This window comes from Hyla sarda, chromosome 13, assembly GCF_029499605.1.
Source record: "Hyla sarda isolate aHylSar1 chromosome 13, aHylSar1.hap1, whole genome shotgun sequence".
In the NCBI taxonomy this organism is placed as follows: Eukaryota; Metazoa; Chordata; class Amphibia; order Anura; family Hylidae; genus Hyla; species Hyla sarda.
The window spans coordinates 24,779,253-24,796,928 of record NC_079201.1 but is presented as its reverse complement, the minus strand read 5'-3'; the positions used below and the strand labels follow the sequence as shown (position 1 = coordinate 24,796,928).

The following is a 17,676-nucleotide window of genomic DNA, read 5'->3' as shown; positions in this document are numbered from 1 at the left end:
AAGTAATGTGAACTCCAATTATATTTGGGGTGCGATTATTATTCTTGTAAAGTGGTAGCTTGAATTTTTAAACAAACCAATGCTGGGGTATTTCCGAATTTCCTTTTGTGTCTTCAGGGCAACTTATCGTCTGACCACTTATTTGACATTCATAGGAAAGCTAGCAGACAGCTTTCAAAGATACAATTTTTCAGGATTTGGAAAAATCCTAGGTCAATACATTGAATTGACACTATGCACCATCGCCTAGATTTACTCATTTTAAAACAGGTTTGTCTTCTGTGAATTATGAACCATCAAATGTTAAACATGTTACAAAGGTTACATTATACTAGTGGGTCACATGGTCCAGTGTACAATGGTCCCTAAAGTTACAATATTAATTGGTTCCAGGAAGACCATTGTATGTTGAAACCATTGTATGTTGAGACCATAACTCTATGGAAACCTGGTAATTGGTTCTGAACCCACCAAAATGTCATCCAAAATAGGTAAAAGTGAGTATTAAACAAATATAAGTAGATAACTAATATAGATAAAGCAAGTCCTTAAATATAAAAGAAAGCTGCTGGAAGCTGTAAATCAATGTCTATGTAGAGGACAGGAGCTTCTACACGGTCCTGTATAGTACACGAAATGTCCTAAAAAAGTAAAATGGAGCCGCCCTTACCTGGTGTCCAAAAAAGCAGCTAACTGTGGCAGAGGTAAAGAGTAGTATGGAACATGTAATACCTCCCTGTACTGTAGGGAGCCCCTACTAGACAACCAGTGCATGCACTTTAGTAATACAGGGGTTTTACTATTCTGATTGGTTGTTTCTTCCAGCCATTGACATGTTTCGCAGATCTGGACTGTCTGTAGCATTGTATGTTGAGTCTGGTTTCAAGTTACAATTGTCCAGAAAAGAGCATTGTAAGTTGAGGGATCACTGTATGTGGTTTTTTAAACTTAATGTGTTTTTTTGTGGGACAAATGTGTCCACAGACTCACTGGTGTAACACCTATTTGTCTAGTGTGCCACATATTTGCCTACAGCATAGATAAGGGAACATATTTTTACCCACCATGTATGGCGCATGCTCAGCTGACACGAATATAAAAATATTTATTTAAAAACATTTATTCATTAGAAAACTGTAACAAAGGGGGAAAATACACAAGGGTATAAAAATGAAAGTAATCTATATTTTGCAGAATGGGAAGTTTGGTGCATTGTGCACCAACCAGGTGCACCACTTATATCCACTTATATATATCTCACAATGATAAACTTTCTTGAGAAACATTTGTTTTGTTTTAAGCATGCCCACTTGTCTGTCTTATCTAAATTCACCATTTTACATAATAAATGTGTCAAAAAGGTGCATATAACACACTAGAAAAAATGGAGAGATTTTGCCCACAGTAACCAATCACAGCTCAGCTTTCACTTTACCAGAGCTCAGAAAGATAGGAAATCTGAGCTGTGTTTAGTTGCAGTGGGGAAATATCTCCAGTTTTTCTCTCACACATTTTGAAAAATCATATCAAAACCGTATGCATCTAAATCGAAAAACATACTCAAAGACATCCCATACAAATACGTACACAACTAAATGTATCCAGCTGTTTTTGTTCTTGAATGTTTTTTTTTCCTGTTTGCAAGACCGAGGTCTACCATGGTTTCTGGCACAGGTCTGTGCGATTTTTTTTTTCATGATGTTATAAAAACCATATACGGTTTTTTATAACATTGTACTCAATGTAAAATGCATTGAGCATTAAAATACATACGGTCGTGTGATACGAAACCGTATGTAAAAAACGTGATGTGAATGTAACCTAATAAATACTATAAGACTATGGCCTACTGTTTGCCTATACAGTGACCCCCCGACCTACGATGGCCCCAACATATGATCAAATCGACATACGATGGCCTCTAAGAGGCCATCGCATGTCGATGTCAGCATTGACATACGATTCTTTTTAATGTCGGGGCCATCGCATTAAGTGCTATCCGGCAGCGCAAAATGCTTAAGCTGCTGCCGGATAGCAGCTTAATGTTCCCCGTGTGGTGCGGTAAGTATTACTTACCCCTCCACGATGCTCCGGGGTGCCCTCCGGGTCCAGCGCTGGTCTCCGATGACGTCAATACGCTGCGCACGTCATCCAATAGGAATGGCGTACGCAGTGGCGCAATGACGTCGCTACGCAGGCCCAGTAAGGCCTTGCGGAAGACAGCAGAGGACGGGAGAAGACAGCAGAGGACCGGAGAAGACAGCGGAGGACCAAAGTAGACAGCGGAGAGCCCAGCGGAGGCCCGGGGTCACCATTGGGAGCGGTGGGGACATCATCGCGAGCGACGGGGACAGGTGAGTACAGCTTCCTATACTTTACATTGCACGAATCCCTCAACATACGATGGATTCGACAAACGATGGCTCGTTTGGAACGAATTACCATCGTATGTTGAGGGACCACTGTATAGCATTTCCATATATGGCCTTTTGTTGGCCTATATAGTATTTCCATATATCTCAGTATTATTTCTGTCTAATTCATATAGAAAAAATAGCAATTTCGTGTATTGTGCAACTATTGTTTTTATGGGAAAAACAAAGCAGCTATGTAAGAGTAGCTTTGTAATTGGGCAACGTTGCTAATTAATTCTGCCAACTGAGCCATACACTGTTTTCTTTCGCTCAGCTACTGCTACCATGTCCGATTATACTTTCTGTTATGACGAACGATTGCATGTAATTTACAGGCACAGGCACTATCAGTTGCCCAAAATTGTTAATTTCTATGACCATTGTCTTATATGTACTGTATGGCCAGTTTAAAACCTATTTTAGGGGGCATGGGATTATAGCATGAACAGAAATTCTATAGAGCAATCTAGAAAGATCCATATTTTTTACACAGAGAAGAAACAAAAGGTTTAAATAATACGAATTTCACACTGACTGAACCACTGCCGATGTATTATAAACCCACAAAAACGTATTGATGTTTGTTAGGGCATGAAGTTAAACCAATGCCATTTACATAATTCAAGTCTTGCATTTAGAAAAGACCTTATTCCTTCGATTGTGGTCTCAAAAATAATCATGTGATGTATTCTGGACCAAAATTTGAAGTCTATAAATGGCTCAGCGCAGGCAGTGGTCCAAACTGTTGGGCAGAATAAACCTCAGGTCATGTGCTAGAGTATATTTAGCCTGGAATTCCATGTGTTCTGCTCTATCTAAAGAACATTTTGAGGTCCTCAGGATCAGATATATGTTTATTAAAACTTAGAGAAGCCTCTGTCACCTCACCCCTCCTAATAAGTTGATGTTTCACTTGACCACAGGCCAAAGGCTTGGAATAAATTAGATGAGGAAAATAAGTTGGTGAAGGATAGTCAGTGCCCGCATGATGGACCTGAGATTACCATACAGCTATAGGGCTGCTCCTATGCCAACACTGTGTGACTGTGATAAGTAACATATTCCAAATTTCTTATCTGCAATACTATGCACTTACTGAGTCTGTTGATCTGCTTTTCTATACCTGTACACCTGGAAGAAAAGCAGAGGAAAAACAGTTTCAGCACGATACATTTTTAACACAAATACAATATTTAACCACACTAAAAATAGGGTCTCTTTCTACTATATGACAATTGTGATGTCTTATATATTCATAGTGTTCTTTTTTTATCAGTATGCAGTTAAAGGGGTTATCTCAGGATCAAATGCTATCCCCAATCACCAGGATAGGGGATAAATAGGTGATCTGTAGGGGTCCAACCTCTGGGACCCCCATGACCATGAAATCAAAGGTCAACCATCTCTTAATAGAGCGGTGGTGCACATGCGTGGTCTACACTCTACTCATTCTTTATCATCTGAACAGCTGAGAAGCTCTATAAAAAAAATGAATGGAGCCCAGACGGTGCATGTGTGCTGCAGCTCTATTTGTTTGAGGGGAAAATTAACCTCTATTCTCATGATTGGTGGTGGCCCTAATACTTGGAGCCACACCAATTAGCTAGTTATTACCTAATATGTAGATAGGGGATACATTTTGAACTTGGGCTAACTTCCACTTTAAGAGTTCACATTTGTGTCATTAATTTTCCATAGAATGGCACATTAAAATGGTATCTGTCGGATTCTTCCATTGTGCTGATGAAGAATAGCAATGCATTGGTCACTATTCTTCCCATGAAATATGATAAAATCTTAGATAGTCTCAAAATAGATGTGAATATAGTCCAGATTATTCACAAAAGAAAGAATGGCTGGGTTTGGAGAAAACTCCATCCTTTTTATTATTAATGTGCTGTGCTTAATGCAGATCACGGTGCTGGCAAAAGTAGTGGCATCATTTATTGTCCCACTGCCAGCCTTAACATTGGGATAACCTAAAAGGTCCTGAGAGTTGACCAGTAAATGCCCATATTAGGGTATACCTCAAGTATGCCCTAAGACAGTGGTTCTTAACCTGGGTTCGATCAAACCCCAGGGGTTCGGTGAGTCAGTCCCGGGGGTTCGGCGGGGGAGGTTGCAACAGGACAGGCAAACCAAGCAATTGCTTGGGGCCCCGAGCTGGCCCGGGGCCCCGAGCTGGCCCGGGGCCCCGAGCAAAGCTGGTGTTTGTCCCGGCAATCCTCCCCATCACTATTAACTCCCTGCGGCCCCGCGTTAAGTTTAAAAACGCAGGACCGCCGGGACATAGCGCACGCTGGGACGTCAATGACGTCCCATGCGTGCGCCCCTGGAAACGAAGGCGCCGAGGACCCGAGGATAGAGAAAGAGGAAGACGCGCGCTGGCCAGCTTGGTAAGTGACCAGCGCCACGTCATCTTTGGTGCTCCGACCACCGGTCCCGAGACCTACTGCTAAAGCCGGAGCGGTGGTCGGAGCACTGAAGTGGGCAGTACACAGGCATACAGCCTCCAGCCATACACTGTATATGGCTGGAGGCTGTATGTCTGTGGGGGAACACTGCCTACATCAGTGGTCTTCAACCTGTGGACCTCCAGATGTTGCAAAACTACAACTCCCAGCATGCCCGGACAGCCAACGGCTGTCCGGGCATGCTGGGAGTTGTAGTTTTGCAACATCTGGAGGTCTGCAGGTTGAAGACCACTGGCCTACATAATGTGGGGGGAACACTGCCTGCCTAATGTGGGGGGGAACACTGCCTGCTGGGGGAACACTGCCTGCGCCTAATGTGGGGGGAACACTGACTGCCTAATGTGGGGGAACACTGCCTGTGCATAATGTGGAGGGAACACTGCCTGCCTAATGTGGGGGGAACACTGCCTGCCTAATGTGGGGGAACAATGCCTGCTTCTGCTTAATGTGGGGGGAACACTGCCTGCCTAATGTGGGGGGAACACTGCCTGCCTAATGTGGGGGAACACTGCCTGCCTAATGTGGGGGAACACTGCCTGCCTAATGTGGGGGGGGAACACTGCCTGCCTAATGTGGGGGGAACACTGCCTGCCTAATGTGGGGGGAACACTGCCTGCCTAATGTGGGGGGAACACTGCCTGCCTAATGTGGGGGGAACACTGTCTGTGGGGGAACACTGCCTACATCAGTGGTCTTCAACCTGTGGCCCTCCAGATGTTGCAAAACTACAACTCCCAGCATGCCCGGACAGCCAACGGATGTCTGGGCATGCTGGGAGTTGTAGTTTTGCAACATCTGGAGGTCTGCAGGTTGAAGACCACTGGCCTACATAATGTGGGAGGAACACTGCCTGCTGGGGGAACACTGCCTGCGCCTAATGTGGGGGGAACACTGACTGCCTAATGTGGGGGAACACTGCCTGCGCATAATGTGGGGGGAACACTGCCTGCCTAATGTGGGGGGGACACTGCCTGCCTAATGTGGGGGGAACACTGTCTGCCTAATGGGGGGGAACACTGCCTGCCTAATGTTGGAGGAACACTGCCTGCCTAATGTGGGGGGAACATTCCCTGCCTAATGTGGGGGAACACTGCCTGCCTAATGTGGGGGAACACTGCCTGCCTAATGTGGGGGAACACTGCCTGCCTAATGTGGGGGGAACACTGCCTGCCTAATGTGGGGGAACACTGCCTGCCTAATGTGGGGGAACACTGCCTAATGTGGGGGAACACTGCCATTGTTGCGAAAATGACATGAGAGTGGAGCTTGCCAAGGTAAAGCCGCACATTTCTGAACTGGTCTCTGAAAGACAACAGCAGAAGTCACACTGATTTGCAGTAAATATTCATTATGTTTTTGTGTGAAAATCATGTTTTCATGGTTTTGTTCTTAATGGTTTTGTTCATTTTGAGCACCCATGTATAAATGTATACTTAAATATATACCTCCTATGCAGTGGCTCACAAGGGGGGTGCCAGGGGGGGACTGACCCACCGCCGCCGCCAACACTACTGAGGATCCGGGAAACTCGGCCCAGATCCCCAGCAGACAGCGGTGCCTTCTCCTGTATGCGCGATATACGCACATACAAGAGAAGGCGTCCCCACTGTGTGAGCCGCATCTGCAGCTACACAGAGGAGATGTTACCTCCGCCCCCACGCAGCACGCAGTACAGGCGCCGGTGACATCACTCATCCGGCGCCTGTACTGTGGAGGGGAGAAGATGCGGGCCCCTGTTGCTGAGGATATCAGGTGAGCATCCTTTTTTTATTTTATTTTTCTCAACTCTGCCTATACCTATAGGGAAGGGGAGGGGGGGGGGGGGTTACTCTACATATACCTATGGGGGAGGTTAGTCTACATATACCTATGGGGAAGTGGAGGGGGGGAGTTACTCTACATATACCTATAGGGGAAGAGGGGGGGGGTGTAGCTGCATATACATATGGGAAAGAGGGGGGTGTAACTGCATATACCTATGGGAAAGGGGGGGGTATAACTGCTTATACCTATGGGGAAGGGGAGGGGAGGGTTACTCTACATATACCTATGGGGAAGAGGCGGGGGGTGTAGCTACATATACATATGGGAAAGAGGGGGGTGTAACTGCATATACCTATGGGAAAGGGGGGGGGTGTATCTGCATATACCTATGGGAATGAGGGGGGGTGTAACTGCATATACCTATGGGAAAGGGGGGGGGTGTATCTGCATATACCTATGGGAATGAGGGGGGGGTGTAACTGCATATACCTATGGGAAAGGGGGGGGGTGTAACTGCATATACCTATGGGAATGAGGGGGGGTGTAACTGCATATACCTATGGGAAAGAGGGGGGGTGTAACTGCATATACCTATGGGAAAGAGGGGGGGTGTACCTGCTTATACCTATGGGAAAGAGGGGGGGAAGGTAACTCTGCCTATACCTATGGGGATGGGTATAGGCAAAGGTATGGTTATAAATGCCACACTTAGTCTCAACTATTACATTGAGTCCTCTCATAGAGACAGTGGCCAATTTGTACACTCCAAAAGACCTCCTTTTTCAATATTTCAAACCGATGAGTCGCTGGGTATATGGTCAATTGGCATGACTGTAATAAGATTCTCACCACCCGGATGAGAAATGGCGCAATGCCTGGATACGCTGTGAAGCATGAAATTATTCCTGATATTTTGCCTATGTTTATTCAGGCGATTGCGCAGTGGCTGTATGGTCCGCCCAACGTATTGTTTTCCGCAAACACAATCTAATAAATAGATTACAGAGGAGGTGTTACGGTCCCTGCTCCTCCCCGGAGCGCTCGCGGCGTTCTTCTGCGTGCAGCGGCCTGGTCAGACCCGCTGACCGGGAGCGTTGCACTGTTATCACCGGCGGGGATGCGATCCGCGTAGCGGGACGCGCCCGCTCGCGGGTCGCATCCCAATCACCTCACCTGCCCCGTCCTCCTGCTGTCCTGTCCCCGCGCGCAGTCAGTGAGGTTGAGTCGCTATTGGGTGGAACGACCTGGGGGTTACCTGCCGCAGCAAGTCCATCCCGCTTTGTGGCGGGCTCTGGTGAAAACCAGTAACCCCTTAGATTCCGTTCCCCTGGTGCGGCCCACGCCATCACCTCACTGACACAGAGGATCCACTACCTGTGTCATCCCAGCATACCACTCCGGACCCAGACAGTAGATCCGGCCATGGATCCCGCTGAGGTCCCGCTGCCCAGTGTCGCTGACCTAGCCTCCGTGGTCACCCAGCAATCACAGCAGATCGCACTACAAGGACAACAGCTGACTCAGTTGACCGCTATGCTGCAACAGCTTCTGCCTCAACAACAGCAACCATCTCCTCCGCCAGCTCCTGCATCTCCTCCGCAGCGAGTGGCCGCTCCCAGATTCTGGCTGTCCCTACCAGACAAGTTTGATGGGGACTCTAAACTGTGCCGTGGGTTCCTGTCCCAGTGTTCCCTTCACCTGGAGATGATGTCAGACCAATTTCACACAGAACGGTCTAAGTGGCGTTCGTGGTCAGCCTGCTGTCTGGAAAGGCCTTGTCCTGGGCCACACCGCTCTGGGACCGCAACGATCCTGCCACTGCTACTATCCAGTCCTTCTTCTCAGAAGTACGCAGTGTCTTTGAGGAGCCAGCCCGGGCTTCCTCAGCCGAGACAGCCCTATTGAATCTTGTCCAAGGGAGTTCTTCAGTGGGCGAATACGCCATCCAGTTCCGCACCCTTGCCTCTGAGCTATCCTGGAATAATGAGGCCCTCTGCGCGACCTTCAAAAAAAGCTTATCCAGTCACATCAAAGATGTTCTGGCCGCACGAGAAATTCCTGCTACCCTGTCTGAACTCATCCATTTGGCCACCCGCATCGACATGCGTTTCTCTGAAAGATGCCAGGAGCTTTATCAGGAAAAGGATCTTGTTCGCACCAGGCGGTTTCCTCCCCTGGCATCTCTCTCTTTTTCAGTGTCCTTTGCAATCTGTTCCTGTGCCTTCCGCCGAGGAGGCTATGCAAGTGGATCGGTCTCGCCTGACCCAACAAGAGAGGACTCACCATAGGAACGAAAACCTGTGCCTGTACTGTGCTAGTACCGAACATTTCCTAAAGGACTGTACCATTCGTCCTCCGCGTCAGGGAAACGCTCGCACCTAGTTAACGTAGGAGAGGCGTTGCTAGGTGTGAATTCTTCCTCTCCCCGACTGACTAGACCTGTAAGGATTGCCATACCCGCTAATACTTTCTTTCCCGCTGTGGCCTTCTTGGTCTCCGGTTCAGCAGGAAGTTTCATTGAAGCCTCCCTAATCAACAGATTCAATATTCCAGTTACCCGTCTTGTCAAACCTCTCTTTTTTTCCGTAAATGGAGAGAGACTGGTCTGCACCGTGCGTTACCGCACTCAACCGCTACTCATGAGTGTTGGAGTTCACCATCATGAACATATTGAATTTTTTGTGCTACCCAACTGCACTTCTGAAATTCTTCTGGGCTTGCCCTGGCTCCAACGTCATTCGCCTACCCTCGACTGGGCCATCAGGGACATTAAGAGTTGGGGAACTTCTTGCCACATGTGATGTCTCCACTCAGTTCCTTCCTGCCAAGTCTCCATGGCTACTCCATTGCCAGGTCTTCCTAAGGCCTATCAGGACTTTTCAGACATCTTTTGTAAAAAGCAAGCAGAGGTCTTACCTCCACATAGACCCTGTGACTGCCCTATCGACTTGCTCCCTGGTACCACACTGCCCCATGGTAGGATTTACCCACTTTCTGCCCTGGACATGACAGAGTACATACAGGAAAACCTCAAAAGAGGTTTTATCCGGAAATCTTCTTCTCCAGTCTAGGCCGGATTTTTCTTCGTTGCTAAAAAAGATAGATCTCTACGCCCCTGTATTGACTACCGCGGTCTTAATAAAATTACAGAAAAAAAATTGCTATCCTCTGCCTCTCATCTCCGAACTCTTTGACCGACTGCGTGGAGCTAAGATTTTCACCAAACTTGATCTAAGGGGCGCATATTACCTCATCTGTATTCGAGCAGGTGATGAATGGAAAACCGCCTTCAATACCAGAGATGGTCACTTTGAATACCTAGTCATGCCCTTTGGACTTAGCAACGCCCCAGCAGTCTTTCAGGACTTTGTTAATGAGATTTTTCGGGACATGCTATATTCCTGTGTGGTAGTCTATCTTGATGACATTCTCATTTTTTCCTCCAACCTAGAGGAACACCGCCTTCATGTCCGTCAAGTGCTTCTGCGACTACACCAAAATCAACTTTACGCCAAAATTGAGAAATGCCTATTTGAACGCAGCAGACTTCCCTTCCTGGGATACATTTTGCCCGGTCGGTCTTCAAATGGACACTGATAAGCTATCTGCGGTAGTTGATTGGCCTCGTCCCACTGGCCTACGAGCTATCCAAAGATTTCTCGGATTTGCTAATTATTATCGTCAATTTATTTCCCACTTCTCCACCATCGTTGCTCTTATTGTAGCACTGACTAAGAAAAATGCTAATCCGAAATCCTGGTCGCCACAGGCGGAAGAAGCCTTTAACCACCTCAAAGCCGCCTTCTCCTCTGCTCCAGTCTTGTCCAGACCAGATCCTCAGAAGCCCTTATTGCTCGAGGTTGACGCCTCCTCAGTTGGAGCCGGAGCTGTTCTCCTACAAAAATCCGCTAAAGGAAAAAATGTCACTTGCGGATTTTTCTCCAAAACCTTTTCTCCTCCTGAAAAAAACTATTCCATTGGAGACCGTGAACTATTGGCTATTAAGTTGGCACTTGAGGAATGGAGACATCTTCTGGAAGGATCCCTTCATCCCATCACAATCTATACAGATCACAAAAATGTGTCTTATCTTCAATCCGCCCAGCGGCTAAATCCTCGCCAGGCTAGATGGTCGTTTTTTGCCCGTTTCAACTTTCAAATCCATTTTCGTCCCGCAGACAAGAATGTCAGGGCTGATTCTCTATCTCGTACCACCGATGCCTCAGAAGCCGAGACCCTTTCTCAGCACATTATCCCTCCTGAGTGTCTGATCTCTTTTGCTTTTCTGGTGCCTATCCCTCCAGGAAAAACTTATGTTCCTCCACGTCCTCGCCTCCGGATCCTCAAATGGGGCCATTCCTCCCTTCTGGCTGGTCACGCTGGAATCAAAAAATCTATACAGTTGATTGCCAGACACTATTGGTAGTACTCCCTGGAAAAGGATGTGACCGATTTCGTACGAGCCTGTACAGTGTGTGCACGTGACAAGACCCCACGCCAGAAGCCTACAGGTCTTCTCCTTACTCTGCCGGTGCCTGAACAACCTTGGTCCCACATTGCCATGGACTTCATCACTTCCTTTATCCCATGGCAACACTGTCATCTGGGTGGTCATTGATCGTTTTTCCAAAATGGCTAATTTTATTCCGCTTCCTGACCTTCCTTCTGCGCCACAGTTGGTGAAGCAATTTTTTCTGCAGATTTTTCGTCTTCACGGGCTTCCCACGCATATCGTCTCGGATAGAGGCGTTCAATTTGTGTAAAAATTTTGGAGAGCTCTCTGTAATCAATTAAAGATCAAATTAAATTTCTCTTTCTCCTATCACCCCCAATCCAATGGACAAGTGGAAAGAGTGAACCAGATTCTTGGTGACTACTTGCGACATTTTGTCTCCTCCCGCCAAGATGATTGGGTCGACCTTCTGCCTTGGGCTGAATTCTCGTACAATTTCAAAAATTCTGACTCTTCCGCCAAATCTCAATTTTTTTGTGGTGTACGGCCGTCACCCGCTGCCCCCCCCCTCCCCATTCCCACTTCTTCTGGAGTTTCTGCCGCGGATGAAGTAACCCGGGACTTCTCCGCTATCTGGAAGGAGACTCAAAAGTCGCTCTTACTGGCCTCTTCTCCTATGATGAGACATGCGGATAAAAAGAGAAGAATTCCTCCTGTCTTTGTCCCTGGTGACAAAGTGTGGCTCTCTGCCAAATACATACGGTTTTGTGTCCCTAGCTACAAGTTGGGTCCTCGTTACCTCGGGCCATTTAAAATCAAATACCAAATCAATTCTGTCTCCTACAAACTCCGCCTTCCTTCTTCTCTTCGTATTCCTAACTCTTTCCATGTATCTCTTCTCAAACCTCTTATACTTAACCATTATTCTCCCAAGGTCACTGTTTCTGCTCCTGTTTCTGGCTCCTCTGATGTCTTCTCTGTCAAGGAGATCCTCGCCTCCAAGATCGTCCGAAGTAAAAGATTTTTTTAATTGATTGGGAGAATTGTGGTCCAGAAGAGAGATCCTGGGAACCTGAGGCCAACATTTTGGACAAAGAGCTTGTCCGCAGATTCCTGGGTTCCAAAAAGAGGGGGAAACCAAAGGGGGGGTACTGTTACGCCGAGCGCTCCGGGTCCCTGCTCCTCCCCGGAGCGCTCACGGCGTTCTTCTGCGTGCAGCGCTCCAGTCAGACCCGCTGGCCGGGAGCGCTGCACTGTTATCACCGGCGGGGATGCGATCCGCGTCGCATCCCAATCACCTCACCTGCCCCGTCCTCCTGCTGTCCTGTCCCGGTGCGCGCGACCCCGCTCTTGAGGGCGCGCGCGCCGGCTCTCTGAAATTTAAAGGGCCAGTGCACCATTAATTGGTGCCTGGCCCAATCAGTAACAAACACTTCCACATTATAAAAAACCACTTTCCCTTCCTGTCCTTGCCGGATCTTGTTGCCTTGTGCCAGTGAAAGTGTTCCCGTGTGTCCTTTGCCTGTGTATCCAGACCCTTGCTGTTGCCCTTGACTACGAACCGTTGCTGCCTGCCCTGACCTTCTGCTACGTCTGACCTTGCCTTTTGCCTAGTCCTTCTGTACCGCGCCTGACTCAGCAGTCAGTGAGGTTGAGTCGCTATTGGGTGGAACGACCTGGGGGTTACCTGCCGCAGCAAGTCCATCCCGCTTTGCGGTGGGCTCTGGTGAAAACCAGTAACCCCTTAGATTCCGTTCCCCTGGTACGGCCCACGCCATCACCTCACTGACACAGAGGATCCACTATCTGTGTCATCCCAGCATACCACTCCGGACCCTGACAGGAGGATTGGCAAGAGAGTTAATCCTCCTTTGTAATCTATTTATTAGATTGTGTTTGTGGGAAACAATTCGCTGGGCGGACCATACAGCCACTACGCAATTGGAAAGTCATCTTTTTTTATTGGATTTATCCACGATCTCACTTGCATTATCCAGCTGACCATGGCCATCTGGAAAGGACACTGTGGCTGCTGACCTTCGTTCCAACAGTGATTCTACATGCCTGCGGAGGTGTTGCGCCCTGAGCACAACCCTATCTGGTAAGCCTCCAATCTCATATGTGCACCTTATCTAAATTTTAACTGCCTGCACTAGGAGCGCACCTTCATCTTTTTTTCTATTTATCTAATAGTCTCTATGATGGCTCCCATACTCTACATACACACAAAAACAGGGGACCCAGCTTCCCTACCTCTCTGTACCAAACCCTCCAGTTTCAAAGCAATAAATAGAGCAATACTTGAGCAGTCTAATCTGTGAATCCTGGTGAACCAGTGCATGGTGCCTGCACTTGCTTTCTTCCTAACTCATTCCCTTTCCCCCTCCCCTCTCTATTGGCTTGCAAGGGCAGAGTAACTTGATTTCAGTGCAGCTGAAAGTCTGGGTTTACTCTGCTTAAGTTATGAACATCTAAGAAGTGGGGGAAAGTAGGAAAGCAGTCTTGATGGAAAGAAGCATAGTATCTGACATATTACAATGTTTCTTATAGTTACCTTTACTGTTCAGTTTACTGTTTTTACTTTCCCATTGAAGTCAATGAGGAAAATCTTGTAAAAATCTGTAGCATATAAATATAATATAAATTTTAATTGGCACCGCAGGTCATGTTTATTACAGATTTTCATGTGCGTGTTTCCTGTATCATGTAAAAGAGATTTCTCAAAATTTTATTTACAAGGCCTCCCCTTCCTCTTCCATATTCCCTGCTCTGGCCCACCCCTGTCACGAATATGCAAAATATTCACTCTCATGTCGCTAGGACGTGAGAGCCTTCGCTCTGCTCTGAATGCGAGTGAACAGTTTCTTATTGCGAATACTCTATGTAGACCAGTTTCATTAATTTCTGACAATATAAACTTCTTAGGAAGCAGCCAATATTAAGCACTATCCTTTTTAAGTAGTCATACTGGGGGAGATTTATTATTGCCTTCCTGACATTTTATTGGCTGAAATTAGGCGCAAAATATTTGCGCAGTTGGTTTTTGCTAAAATATTTTGCACAATTTCAAAATTGACAACTTTGGCATAAGTGACTGTGAAATGCAGTGCTTCATTGCTTGATTTTGACTATGCAGTGGACAAGATTTATTAACTGCATCTTTTTTTTTAAAGGTGAAAAAATAATGCGCAAATGTTAAAAAAAAACTAAAATTCACACCACCTCTGCCATGCTTAAGAAAAATTACGTCCTAAAGCAAGTTCTGAGGTGATTTTTCATTTGAGGAAAATCTATCAAAGTCTGTGCGCCGTTTTGATAAATTTGGCGCACATAAGCCAAAAACAAAAAGAAGGCTGTAAAGTGGCTGTTGATAAATCTCCCCCACTATGCACAGTATAGTATGGGAGAGATCCTATATGCTTGCTTTGTTTTTTGTTTGTTTTTTGCTACTTACTTTCTGATAAAGTAGGAAGTCAGATGCCTGAAAGTGACAGGTCATCCATTTTCTAGATGATTGCTCATGTTAGCCACTCAATTATATACTAATTAACATCATCGCTACATTAAAAGAGCCTCTAGAGGGCAGTCAGGTCAGATTCCTTGACACCTTTTTGGCAGGGCTTCACAATTTGATAACAAATATCAGCATGGTTCCTTGCCCAGCTGGGATTCAGCAGCCGGCGCAGGATGATCAAAGAAGAGGAATTTGTCTTTTGTTGCCTGGTGTTCCAGGAAGTAAATATTATTAATCATCATAGTCTTAGAAAATAGACAACATACATTTGTGCTTTCAACTGAAGACATCTCCTCATCATTTTATCTGAAAACAATTAACCATAAAAACTAATCAATTAAAAAGACCTCCAGCTTTGTACAGCATTTTATAAATGTTTGCTAGTAGTGTTTCCTTTATTTTGTCTTTATTATGTATTTCATTATGTCAATACAGCACAAAGCAAAACTACTACTCCCAGCATGCCCAGACAGTCGGGCATTCTGAAAGTTGTAATTTTTCTTTGTGCAGTAGGCAGAGCGAGGAATGAAGTGAATATTATTAAGCTTGGGCCGAGCACTGACCGAACAGCGCTGACGTCACCTTGCCCATGGTGGCTCAGTTACAAAAAAATAAAGATATTTTCGGAACGCAGCAACGGATACAGACACGGAAGGTATCATTTTAATAAGTGTCACCCGAACTACAAGAAAGTACTGCTTGCTAGTGCAAGTGAAACAAATGAAAGATTTCATTTTAAATCAACTGGTGCCAGAAAGTTAAACAGATTTGTAAATTACTTCTATATAAAAATCTTAATCCTTCCAATACTTATCAGCTGCTGCATGCTACAGAGGAAGTTCTTTTCTGTAGTTCTTTTATTTTATTTATTTTTTGTTTGGACACAAGCCTACATTTTCAAGGACTGTCCAATGACAGTAATGGGTTAATGCTAAGCATTGCTGACATCATAATGCTAGACATAGGGCTTAGGGATTAAATAAAAAAAATAACAAAACAAAGAAAAGTGGTACTGACGTGAGGAAATTTCTTGGTGGTTTGGGCTGTTCTAGAAGCAGCAATCTGCCAAATTGAAATTTAAGATGATGTTGACTGCTCGGTTTATAAATGACATATTGAAGCAAGTCTGAAGTATTTGTTTGGTTAAGCTTACGGTAACTTGCTAAGTTTTCTTTTCTGAAATTATGATGTACATGTACTCCCTACATTTAAAAAACCATCCATGATGCATGGCTGTGGCAACGATTAACTCTATTCATGCTAGCAGATATTTTATTTTAATGTACAACATATAACATGAAAAAAAAGAAATGTGCAATTATATAAAAACATGGCCTGTGTCTATGTGACACAATCAATGGGCATTTGTCATCAGACCCTAAGGTCCAATTGCGCTCTCTAGAGGCTAAAATACACACAGTAAGCTATTTTTATGTTCTCCATTGTTTGAATGGCTTTCAGTTTGGTGCTACAGTTTTCATACTCTAAAAATTGGTGATTTGTGAATTTGGATTTTGAGCCCCAATGAAGAAAAGGACGTGTGAGATGACAATAACTGTACAGCACCGCAGAACATGTAATATAAACTCATTATACAGCGGGTGAAAAAAATATTGAACACGTCACCATTTTTATCACTCTTCTTTCCTTAAGACAATAGTACATGCTAATTACATTTCTTTGTGAAGCTCTCCACAAGTGGTCCTTGGATCTTGGACCACTATTTTTTTTTTGCTCGGAAATCTTGCCCTGTTAGAGGCAGATTTGTGGTAAAAAATATGTTTCTCCACTTCTGTATTATTGACCCAACAGTGCTCACTGGAACATTTGGAAGCTTAGAAATGCACCTGTTATGTTTTGCAACAATTAAGTTAAGAAGGTCTTGAGGCAGCTTTTTGCCTTTACATATCATAAGATGTGTTTTATGTGACACCTTGGCAATGATGTGGATAAGGACAGATAGGAAAAATAAAAAAGGGGAGGACAGTGCTTTGTGTAATTCCCCGTGGTCAAAGGATCTCCAAATACCCTGGGGTGGTATTGTGCTCACTTTAGGTGAACCTTGGGTTCATGCGTATAACCCCTCAGTGTTGGGGTACAGATGTGCAATCAGGAGCTGCAGCTTGCCGCTACAGGGCCGATGTCCTCAAAGGGGTCGGCAGTTCAGACAGGAGTTGAGGCAGAAGAAAAAATTGGCGGTGGCGCTGCTCGATCAAGTCAATTTCACAAGGAGTCCAGATATAAAAAGTATAAAATTTATTGACACAAATATACTTAGGACAGGTTATGACATGTTATGAGTACAATACACGTTTCAGGAGCAACTTCTCCCTTTTTTCATTTGTGTGAAAAGCGGTCTCATATGATAGTATCAAGTACAGGTATAAGTACAGTTGTAACTGGCACCAAGGGGAGGTCAAAGTTCACATGGTGGTCATCTGTGTGATTGCCACATAGGTAACATGGAGCTTTTAGAGATAATTTGGTGGAGGTAACATGTATTGTGACCTGAGACATAAAAGGAAACATACATTTAATAAAATTATTTAAAATAGCATAAAGTAGATTTTTTTCCGTAATAACTCTGTGGAGTTTTTTTCTTGTCACTAACACCTTAGAGCAAGGCTTGGTTTCGCTAAGGTGAGAGCGAGGCTTGAATCTTCTGACGTATATGTTTTGAAAATGCCCGCCTATCCATTCACAGAAAGAGCGCCCAATAGTATTTCGAGCAGGGACTGACGTCATGCGCTGAAGTAGAGAGGATGTTCTACATATATAAAGTCACATGGTAGTCGAGAGCGACCAATCAGAACGCTTTTGGGGTGGACGTATGGCCAATCAGAGGTGTTCTTTATATTATTGGAAAAATTAATCAGGCTGGAAATTCTATTTTCTGGGCCAATCATAGGATTGCACTGTGTCATCCGTGATAGGCTGTGATATGTTCCCCGTTAGCCAATCAGATGTGCATCTATTTCATAGTGGATGGGGAAAATACAGTGATCCGATGGCGTGTAGGCTCGTTCTTGATAGGTGGTTATAAGAAGGAAAGTGAGC

General features: G+C 45.3%; 1 protein-coding gene across 47 annotated transcripts in view; it reads right to left on the bottom strand.

Annotated features, from left to right (window-relative positions):
• The window catches only part of LOC130297737 (general transcription factor II-I repeat domain-containing protein 2-like), a 1,987,867-nt gene that overhangs the window by 1,690,235 nt on the left and 279,956 nt on the right, over positions 1-17,676 (bottom strand). For all 47 annotated transcript variants that reach the window (XM_056550554.1, XM_056550557.1, XM_056550548.1 and 44 more), the window contains one exon: positions 3,511-3,545. The gene's annotated coding sequence lies outside the window, so the exon portion shown is untranslated. The remainder of the gene's footprint in view (positions 1-3,510; positions 3,546-17,676) is intronic.